Here is an 11,016-nt window from a genome sequence, read left to right as displayed (position 1 = left end):
CAAAGAACAACTTGACATTGGTTTGTTTGTTTTTTTTTTCAAAAAGTGTTCGCGATGGAAAAGGCAGACTGGGTACAGGACCAGAGCTCTGTTCTCAGTCTGGTTCCCCAAAGCGCACTCGGTCATACAGGGTCAGGGCCGTCGTCTCTGGGTCTCTGAGCCCTCACCCGCCGCACAGGGCTGCCAGACAGGGTGAATGTGGAAGCAGCTCTCAGCTCTAACGTTTGATGAGCTCGGTGGTCTTGTCTTACGTGGGCGTCTGGTTAACTTCGGAAGGAGCTTTAAAGGATGGCTTTGAAGATGATGGTGATTGCATCCTTAGGCCCGTTCTCACTTATCAAGAGAGAAGGACTTCGGCCAGGGCTGCCTCTCGACAGGTTAACCGGCTTCTTCTGGGGCTTTGCGTCCACGTGGAAATTCCAAGGCGGGACTTTGAAACTCTTTGTTTTCTTTCTGTGGAGAGAATCCACAGGCTCCTTGAAACTCTTAACTTCTTGTAACCATCTTTTCTCCCCCCCTTTTTTTTCCTTCCAGTTCCTGGCTGTCACTCTGGTTTGTGTAAATAAAATTCTAGTGTTTCTGAAGCTCCCAATGCCCAAGTATTCTGCTCCAAGGAAATGTCCTGCGACAGATGTTTCTTCTCTAGCTCTCCGGGGCCAGAGCGCTCCTGGCGTGGACACCCAGCCGGCGGCTGTGTGGTCGCTGGGGGGAAAGCCAAGGCAAAAACAGCTGTCCCCAGGTTTGGGTTTTTAAATGTTCTGACATTGGTGCCTCAGCAGCGAGCATGCCCCTCGCCTGAGCCTCGACAGAAATCTCCACCTGCTGAACGTCTATATTTACATTTAATTCAGGAATGCACGGGGCTAAGCCGTTTGAACTGTGTACTCGGCATGGTGGGGAAGGGAGCTCTGCTCATGCCAGTCATTATGTTTACGCTTGTCGCAGGAATACAGTCTAGATCAGGGGTCCCCAAACTACGGCTCGCGGGCCGCATGTGGCCCCCTGAGGCCATTTATCCGGCCCCCGCCGCACTTCCGGAAGGGGCACCTCTTTCATTGGTGGTCAGTGAGAGGAGCATAGTTCCCATTGAAATACTGGTCAGTTTGTTGATTTAAATTTACTCGTTCTTTATTTTAAATATTGTATTTGTTCCCGTTTTGTTTCTTAACTTTAAAATAAGATATGTGCAGTGTGCATAGGGATTTGTTCATAGTTTATTTTATAGTCCGGCCCTCCGACGGTCTGAGGGACAGTGAACCGGCCCCCTGTGTAAAAAGTTTGGGGACCCCTGGTGTAGACGCTGAGGTTCAGTCCCACCGGAGAGCAGAGAACAACCTGGCCTATCAGAGCATTTAGAATACACTTAGTCATGGCAGGCTTTCTTTTTCTTCCCTTTAATTCGAATCTAGGGTTCTCTCTCCTTTCTTGTCTTTCCGGAAAGGTCTCTGAGTCCAGTCACCCGCTATCTAACGCAGACCGGGGGCGGTGGGGAGCAGCATCCGCCCGAGGGACGCAGCAGCCTGCCTGGTGCCCACCGAAGTACCCTGGCATCTCTATCCCCACTGGCTTGCTCCTCACGGCCCTTCCAGCATGTGCCTTGGTACCCCGGCCCTCAGACCTGCGGACGGCCGACTCCCAGTCCTCTGCCTGCCCCTCTCCAAGCCTGGGGCCACTTTCCTGGCCCCAGGAACGTGCAGGGCTCTGTGAGGTGCTCAGCGGCCTGGGCACCCCGTGCCGGGGCTCCGCTCCACTTTCTTGGTGACTGTTAGGAACGGGAATATTCTCACCCAGAATGAGGTTACAGATCTCTTCAGTGAGGCCGAGGGGAAGAGGAAGGGGAAGGGAAGAGTCAAGCTCCCTTAGGAGGCCCCCTGCCTGCCGCCAGAAGGTTAAGGGCGAAGTGTGGGGCGGGCGGGGGGATGAGAGAGCCTACAGTGGGCTTGGAAATCCAGCCACAGAGAGCACCCCCTACACCAGGGGTCCCCAAACTTTTTACACAGGAGGCCAGTTCACTGTCCCTCAGACCGTTGGAGGGCTGGACTATAAAAAAACTATGAACAAATCCCTATGCACACTGCACATATCTTATTTTAAAGTAAAAAAACAAAACGGGAACAGATACAATATTTAAAATAAAGAACAAGTAAATATTTATTTTTTTTGTATTTTTTTTTTTTTTTCTGAAGCTGGAAATGGGGAGAGACAGTCAGACAGACTCCTGCATGTGCCCGACCGGGATCCACCCGGCACGCCCACCAGGGGTGAAGCTCTGCCCCTCCGGGGCGTCGCTCTGCTGCGACCAGAGCCACTCTAGCGCCTGGGGCAGAGGCCAAGGAGCCATCCCCTGCGCCCGGGCCATCTTTGCTCCAATGGAGCCTTGGCTGCAGGAGGGGAAGAGAGAGACAGAGAGGAAGGGGGGGGTGGAGAAGCAAATGGGCGCTTCTCCTATGTGCCCTGGCCGGGAATCGAACCCGGGTCCCCTGCATGCCAGGCCGACGCTCTACCGCTGAGCCAACTGGCCAGGGCAAAGAACAAGTAAATTTAAATCAACAAACTGACCAGTATTTCAATGGGAACTATGTTCCTCTCACTGACCACCAATGAAAGAGGTGCCCCTTCCGGAAGTGCGGCGGGGGCCAGATAAATGGCCTCAGGGGGCTGTAGTTTGAGGACCCCTGCTCTACACTCACTGCCTGCAAGCTCGCTTCAGAACTCTCTTTGCTCTCAGTCAGGAATGTAGCATTTTCCTTGAAAATTCATCCTCAACATATCGGTGAGATCCACCATCCTAGTAAGCCACGTACTTGAGACCCTGAGACGAGCCTTTTTTGACTTAATTTTCAAGACACTCCAACCAGGGACCAGGGGCAGGGACCTCTGACTCTCCCCACCCAAGTTCCCTTTTCACTGAAGACTGCGTCTCCCGGGCTGGAGCGGAAGCACCCCCACTGTGGAGCCCAGGGCCACTGGATAACTGTGCTGTCTTCACAGCGGAGCTGTTTGCGCTGATACAACTCCCTTCTTCACCGGGCCCCAGACCGGGGATTCCTTTTGGTGTAGAGTTGATGCCAATGTCCTTCAGTTGACAATTTTATCCTCCCAATGTGGGAAAGGTAGCGATGACCGGTTTCATTGTCTCTCCCCGGAGAGCATCACTGTCATTACCGTCTCGGGCGCGTTGCCAGTTTTAAGTGCCTGTAGAAAGAGGCTGAACTGGTTCGTGTCAGTCAATGTTGATGTAGATGCGAAGGACAGGGCTCGAGAAGACAGCGCTTCATTCTTGTTTCTTCAGATGCTACGGGTTCCTTCTCCGGGTGGTGAGACAGCCAGCTCCCTGTGGGCAGGTCCAGCTGTCCTGATTCCTGTCCGTCTGCTCACTGTCCCCAGCACAGGGCTCCGGCCCGAGTCACACCGAGCTCATCGCATCGTAGGGCGAGGCTGCGTAGGGCTCCCATTTCTGCTCCGGCCGCCTGTGTGACCGGAGTCATTTTCAGCAGAGGGTCAAGCCCAGAGTTGAAATGCAGGCAGACAGGTCCACAATGCCCGAGCCTGGTGGGGTTAGAGCTGCCCCAATCCACTCTTTTGACAAGGACTGTGTTCTCAGGGCGCAGGACAACTCAGCAGTGGCAGCTGGCCACCGCACTGTCCTGGCAGCCACCCGGGGGCCAGCTCTGGACCCCGTGCCCTGCTCTCTTGTGCCCGGAAGGGCACACACTGTCCCACCCAGTCAGCAGCTCTCCCTGTTCCGGCTGATTAGCTTCTCAGCGAGACCCAGGCGGGGTGGGGGGCAGTCTGCTCCCGCCCGTGGAAGGCCTCCAACCACACACGTGTCTCTGTTTCCCTCCGCCCCTTCACTGTCTGACCTCACCTCCATGCCCCGTTCTCTTTGGGCGTGTGCGGTTCCATGGGCCGGGGGCTCCACGTTGCTGTGCCCGTGAACGACCCCTGCCGCCTACCAGCCCCTACCCAGAGACGGCTGGTCGTGGTGGACGGGTTTCCACCTTCACCCTCCCTAGGTCTGGGCAAACGGGGCCGTGAAAAATTAAGGTTCGGTTTATGGAAGAACTATTTTAGATTACCTCCATTTTTTGAACAATCTTACAGAAGGGTATAGAGCAGGGGTCCCCAAACTTTTACACAGGGGGCCAGTTCACTGTCCCTCAGACCATTGGAGGGCCGGACTATAAAAAAATCTATGAATGAATTCCTATGCACACTGCACATATCTTATTTAAAGTAAAAAAACAAAAAGGGAACAAATGCAATATTTAAAATAAAGAACAAGTAAATTTAAATCAACAAACTGACCAGTATTTCAATGGGAACTATGCTCCTCTCACTGACCACCAATGAAACAGGTGCCCCTTCCAGAAGTGCGGCGGGGGCTGGATAAATGGACTCAGGGGGCCGCATGCGGCCCGCAGGCCGTAGTTTGGGGACCCCTGGTATAGAGTGTTCATCAGAAGGATGTTATAGCTGCGGTTCTGCAGGAAGGACTTGTTGGGAGACCTGGGTGGCATTCTTGTTCTTGTTCTTGTTCTTCTTCTTATTATTATCATTATTACTACTACCGTAGTTCCCCATGTATAAGATGCACCTTTTCTCGAAAACTTCGGGGTCTGAAAACTGGGAGCAGCTCACACAGTGGCTGTAGAATTTTTTACTTCCATTTCCTGCTTTTTTGTGCTTGTTTCCGCGCTCCTTGTTGAAGACAGTGATTCGTCATCAGACGCAGATGAGGACAAGCTCATGGATGGGAGTTTTGACAGTGATGAGGAGTTGTGTGAATTTTATGATGAATAAAACTTGAGTTCAATAACTTTATGCAATACATTTTTATTTTCAAAATTCAGGCCCCAAATGAAGGTGCATCTCATCATGGGAGCGTCTTATATCACACAGAGGGAAATGCGCTATGCTAGCACCGACTGCATGCTTCCACCTGCGGGCGTGGTCGGTGCGTCTCCTGTGTTCCTCACCATTCTCCCTCCTTTCTCGTTTCCCAGCCGAGGAGACCAAGACCCGACAGACGGAGTGACTCGCCCTACGCTGAGCCGTGAGGCTGAGAGACCAGGCCCTCCCCCTGGCTTTGGGAACTGGGTTCGGAGGCTGAAGTCGTGGGGTCTCCTTACCGGGGAAATCAGGATGGGTTCGTTCACTTCCAATGACTATTTTTTTGCTCTCACACTTACTCCCTTACGTCATAATCTCTGGAAACCCCTTCATTAGGTCACATCCTAAGAAGCGTGTGGACTGGAGTCTTCTCTTTGTACCCTCACCAGGGCTTAGTCCACCCCCGAAGGGAACCGGTGTCCGTGAGTAACTTACTGTCAGCTCTGCACCCCTTAGAAATCCACCTTGGTCCCTCACTTACACCCGGGAGCACACGCGTGTCAGCAGCTGAATGTATTTCTTTCCCATCCGGGGATGAAAGGGCAGGCGTCAGCCAACAGGTAGCGAATCGTTTGCAGGAGGCGTAAAAGTCCTAATATTGTTGCAGTTCTAAACGTCTGCCTTCCTGAAGTTGTTCTGTCCTAACCCTCACCCCCTGCTGGTGTACGAGGCAGTGAAGGCCCGAGAGTGACTGCTGGTTGTTTGTAGAGCTGGGTCAGGACTCAGGTCTCCGGACCCTCCCCCGGGCAAGTCCCACGCGGGGATGAGTCACAGGAAGCCTCTCTCGCCCGCCCGGGAATGTTTGGATCCCAGCACAGGGTGATACGGCGGGGTGGGGACACGCGGGAGGAGCCAGTGCGAGAGGAGCATAGATCCCGAGCCCGGCTCACAGCAGGCTCCTTGGAGCACAGATCCCGAGCCCTGCTCACAGCAGGCTCCTCATGCAGCAGTGCGGGTGGCTGGGAACTTCCGAGGGGCGGTGGCCACTCCGCTCTGGTCGCACTGACGGGAAGTGTTGACTCCCGGGGTCCCCAGGCGGGCAGGAAGGGCCGGCGGTGCCTCCGGGCTGTGCTGCGGCGAGGTCTCCTTCCTTCCAGAAGGAGCGGGCCCCAGGTGACTCAGACTTCCTGAGGATTCTCTTATTGCAGCCAGCCCAGATCTCTGTACCTTCTCTCGTCCGAGATGTCACCCCTTCAGGCCCCCTTCCTCCCTCGGCCAGATCAGTGGCTGCTCATGGCTCTGCGGGGAGGGTCCCGGGATTGGCTCCGTGACGACAGCCCCGATGACCGTCCCTCTAGAATTTCCGTTTGTTTCCTCCTCCCTGGCCTGCTCCCTGCGCTCAGAGGCTCCTATAGGCCAGGAAGAGTTGACTCATTCTCCACTTGAGTTTCATGCCTGCTGGAAGAACAACGCCGTCGCCATAGTGACCATTCCTCCTCCTCCCCCAACCGAATCAGGACAGGGTGCGTGGATGGAGAGAGAGGGGGTACTGATGGGACACGAGGACCACCTATTTTAAACTGGCTTTATGAATGTGTTCTCTGGATAAAGTTTGTCCATGGGGAGGCAGCGTAGGATGGCTCCAAGTCACACTCAGCTGTCTTTGACCTGAGTCACGGTGGTGTAGCCAGATAGATGACTACTGCATACCTGCTCAAGGACCACATTGGAAGGGACGAACAAAGAGGAGGATGATCCCATCTGACTTTTCTGGTTGGTGGCGGTGGGGGCCATGGAGCTTTACTGCGTGCGATGGTACTCTGGGGACATTAGACTGTTTTAAAACAAAGTTCTCAGCAAATATAACCCTGAGGTATTATATCTTTTAAGTTGCTCTTTAGTCTTAGAGTTGAAAAGGATCTCTAAGGTCTTTTCATTTTAGAATTGCGGAAATAAGAGTCCCAGAAAACTGAAACGATTGACCCTTATAAATACTAGTGACATCGTGAGGCTCAAATTAGTGAATTGTCCCCAACTCCCATTCCAGTACCTTTTTCCGGCAGATAAACCCTGCTTCCACAGAGTAGGCAATTTTTTTGTTTTCTAAATACCTCCTTTTCCAGCTGGTAAGTTGGTAGAAGCTGTCAGGTTTTCTATGACTCAATCATAGCCTGGCTCGGTTAGTTCTAGAATCGAGATCATCTGATTTTAGAAAAAAACAGACATTTTCCACAAGTGGTCAACAGGTGCACAAACAAGTGTTCAACATCCCTAATCATCAGGACAGTGCAAATCAGAACCAGGATGAGTTATTCAAGGACAAGAGCTAGAGGAGAGGACACAGAGGAGCGGGAACGTTTGTGCACTGACGGTGGAAATGTGCCTGAATAGATGCAGGCATCATGGGAAACAGCATGGTGGATCCACCATAAAATTAAACACAGGACGACCTCTGACCCGGCAATGCCACTGCTGGGTGTTTATCCAAAGAAAACGAAAACATTAACTTGAAAAGATAATGTACCTCCCTGCTTGTTGTATCTTTATTTACAATAACCAGAATACGGAAACAATCTAAGTGTCCATGAATGAGTCAATGGGTAAAGAAAATGGAATGTTATTGATCCATTTAAAAACAAACAAAAAAAGGGAATCTTGCTGTTTGCAACAATGTGGATGGACCTAGGAGGTATCATGCTAAGTGAGTAAGTCAAAAAGAGAAAGACAAATACTGCATTATATCATTTATATTCAGAATCTAAAAACAACCAAAGTCATAGATACAGAAACCAGATTAGGGGTTTCCAGACAGAGGAGATGGGTGTTTGGGGAAGTGGGGGAAAATGGTCAAATGATAGAAATGATAGAGTTTTTCCAGTTAAAAGATACCTACATCCTAGGGATGTAATGTACAGATTGGTGACTAAAGTTAACAGTCATAAATCATGCATTGGAAAGTTGTGAAAGGGATAGATCTTGAAAGTTCTGATCATGAAACAAAAACATTGTAACTGGGAGGTGGTGATCATTTCAACATTGGATACATATACCATTATGTTGTACACCTAAAACCGATACAATGTTATATGTCGCTTGTACCTCAATAAAACAGAGGAAAAGGCCTTTCTAAGAAGTACCAAACACAAAGAATGAGAAGAGTGAAGTGAAAGGTCCCCGGGACACTTGCCACTCAGTTGATAGGGACAGGGAGAAGGGAGGTGGAGGGACATGTAGGTGGCGTCCCTCTCCAGCCTGCTTCCAGGTGGCTGGCCACACCAGGGAAGCCCACCTCCAGGGCATTGGTTCCAGAGGCACAAATCATCCCAGAGTCCCACGCCATGTAGCCCTGGGGAGACCCCCGGGGAGGGAGGTCTCTTTGCTGCCCTCCCCCCCAGGGCCTTCCGTGTAATGTTGGAGGCAGACATCTAAACAACTGATTAGCGCTCAAGTGGCAACTATACCACAAGCTTTGATCCTATAAATCAAGTTCTGTAGAAACACAGGGGAGTAAGACGTTGGCTTGGGCGGAGCAGGAGGTGGAGGAGGACTTGGCGGGTCGGGAGTGGCTGGGCTGGGTTCTGGAGCGAGCAGGGCCTGGTCTGTGAAGGCGGAGAACACGAGAGGCTTCTGGGTCGCCCCGGGACGGTGCCTTGTTCCATGGAACTAGCATTCCTGGAGACCAGCCACCAGAAGGAGTTTCCCGGGACAAATCTGTCAGGGAACACTGCCTGCTGCATGGCCTTCAAAGAATCCTACCACACACAGAAGGATGCGGAAGCTCACAGCAAGACAAGGCAAGACGCCCGCCTTTGAACCGCTTTGAAGCAAAGGAAACCCTCTCCTTTTTGATTCAGAAAGCACTGACTTTCATTTCGGAGACCAGGACTCCCTCTGGCCAAGCAGAGGGAGAGGGACCTGGAGTGTGGCTTAAAAAAAAAAAAAAGAAAAGAAAAAAAGCCCGGCTCTGCTGAGGAGTTTAGGGTTTCATCCTGTGGGCTGCGGACAGCAGTGGCAGGGGTTATTTTTCTTATGTAACACGTCCCCCTTGACTCTGCGAGTCACGCATGTTCATTGTCGAACACTTGCAGGGGAAACAAGAAAAAAAAGCCTCAGAAACGGTATCTGAAGGTCATCCTCATGCTGCCCGCAGAAGTGACCATTTATTCCTTAAAGATGCGTGTCTTTATTTATTGGCTGTCTTCTGGCCGCCTTGCTCTGCCCCAGGTCCGGTGGATTCGGCAGTGGACAAAACCAATGTGAGTTTCCACCCGTGTGGGAACTTACCTCCCAGACGAGACCCAGGAAATCCACAGCACGGGCAAGCAGCTCGGAGCTAGGGGAGGGGTGACGGGCAGAAGGCAGCGAGAACGGGCGGAGGGAGCCGGACGGAGGGAGCCGGGGCCACCGTGGGGGGGCGTGCTCCACCGGGAAGGCCTTGTTGGCAGGGTGAGCTGGACAGGGAGCCCTGACTGACCAGGGTTGCATGACCCGGGACCCACAGCAGGGTTTTCAGATAGGCCTGCGGGGAAAGAATTTATGGACCCCACAAGTCCTTCACTTAAGTCATGCCATTCAGTGGTTTTAGTAGAGCCCGGGTTATAGAACCATCACCACTGTCATTATGCTAACTGCAAAATTGTAGCCTCTGACCACAGTAACAATGCAACAATGCTGACACCTCCCTTGTGAGCAAGCCGCCCTCACTCCCCCCTCCCTCCAGCCCTTGGCGCCCATCGCCCACTTCCTGCGTCTATGGACGGGTCTCTTCCGGCCACGCCCATAAATGGAACACATCATATGGGATTTTTTTTTTTTTTTGTGACTGGCTTTCTTTCACTTGGTCTATTTAAATTTTTTTTTTTTTTTACTTATTCATTTTAGACAGGAGAGAGAGAGAGAGAGAGAGAGAGAGAGAATGAGAATGGGGGGAGGAGCAGGAAGCATCAACTCCCATATGTGCCTTGACCGGGCAAGCCCAGGGTTTTGAACCAGCGACCTCAGCGTTCCAGGTCGACAACTATCCACTGCACCACCACAGATCAGGCCACTTGGTCTATTTTTTGAGGTCCATCTACGTTGTGAGCACACAACCACACGTCGGCCATTTTTCTTTTGGAATGCTGCCCTTGATGCGGACGCACCACATTTTGCTCACCCACTTGCCTGTCGGGGGCCTTTCGGCTGTTTTCCGCAGCAAAGCTGAGCGCAGCAGTGACGGAGTCTGACTTTTGAGGGACTGCTCGGGCTGCCTGTATGTGAGCCAGCTGAAGGTGAACAGGTGTGGCCCCTGGGGTGACAAGTTTCGGATCGGGGTGCGGCAGAGGAAGCAGCAAGGAGCGCCCTGTTGGGGCACCGTGGGGCTCCGTCCTCCGCTAACCTCCACCGCCTTGGTGACATCTCACTCAGGGTCAGGATAAGTGTCTTCTATACGCGAAGACGCCCTCGGTGACATCTCACTCAGGGTCAGGATACATGTCTTCTATACGCGAAGATGCCCTCGGTGACATCTCACTCAGGGGCAGGATACATGTCTTCTATACGCGAAGACGCCCTCGGTGACATCTCACTCAGGGTCAGGATAAATGTCTTCTATACGCGAAGACGCCCTCGGTGACATCTCACTCAGGGTCAGGGTAAATGTCTTCTATACGTGAAGACGCCCTCGGTGACATCTCACTCCGGGTCAGGGTAAATGTCTTCTATACGCGAAGACGCCCTCGGTGACATCTCACTCAGGGTCAGGATACATGTCTTCTATACGTGAAGGCGCCCTCGGTGACATCTCACTCAGGGGCAGGATACATGTCTTCTATACGCGAAGACGCCCTCGGTGACATCTCACTCAGGGTCAGGGTAAATGTCTTCTATACGCGAAGACGCCCTCGGTGACATCTCACTCAGGGTCAGGATACATGTCTTCTATACGTGAAGACGCCCTCGGTGACATCTCACTCAGGGTCAGGGTAAATGTCTTCTATACGCGAAGACGCCCTCGGTGACATCTCACTCAGGGTCAGGATAAATGTCTTCTATACGTGAAGACGCCCTCGGTGACATCTCACTCCGGGTCAGGGTAAATGTCTTCTATACGCGAAGGCGCCCTCGGTGACATCTCACTCAGGGTCAGGGTAAATGTCTTCTATACGCGAAGACGCCCTCGGTGACATCTCACTCCGGGTCAGG

This window comes from Saccopteryx leptura, chromosome 2, assembly GCF_036850995.1.
Source record: "Saccopteryx leptura isolate mSacLep1 chromosome 2, mSacLep1_pri_phased_curated, whole genome shotgun sequence".
In the NCBI taxonomy this organism is placed as follows: Eukaryota; Metazoa; Chordata; class Mammalia; order Chiroptera; family Emballonuridae; genus Saccopteryx; species Saccopteryx leptura.
Note: the sequence above shows the minus strand (reverse complement) of the source record.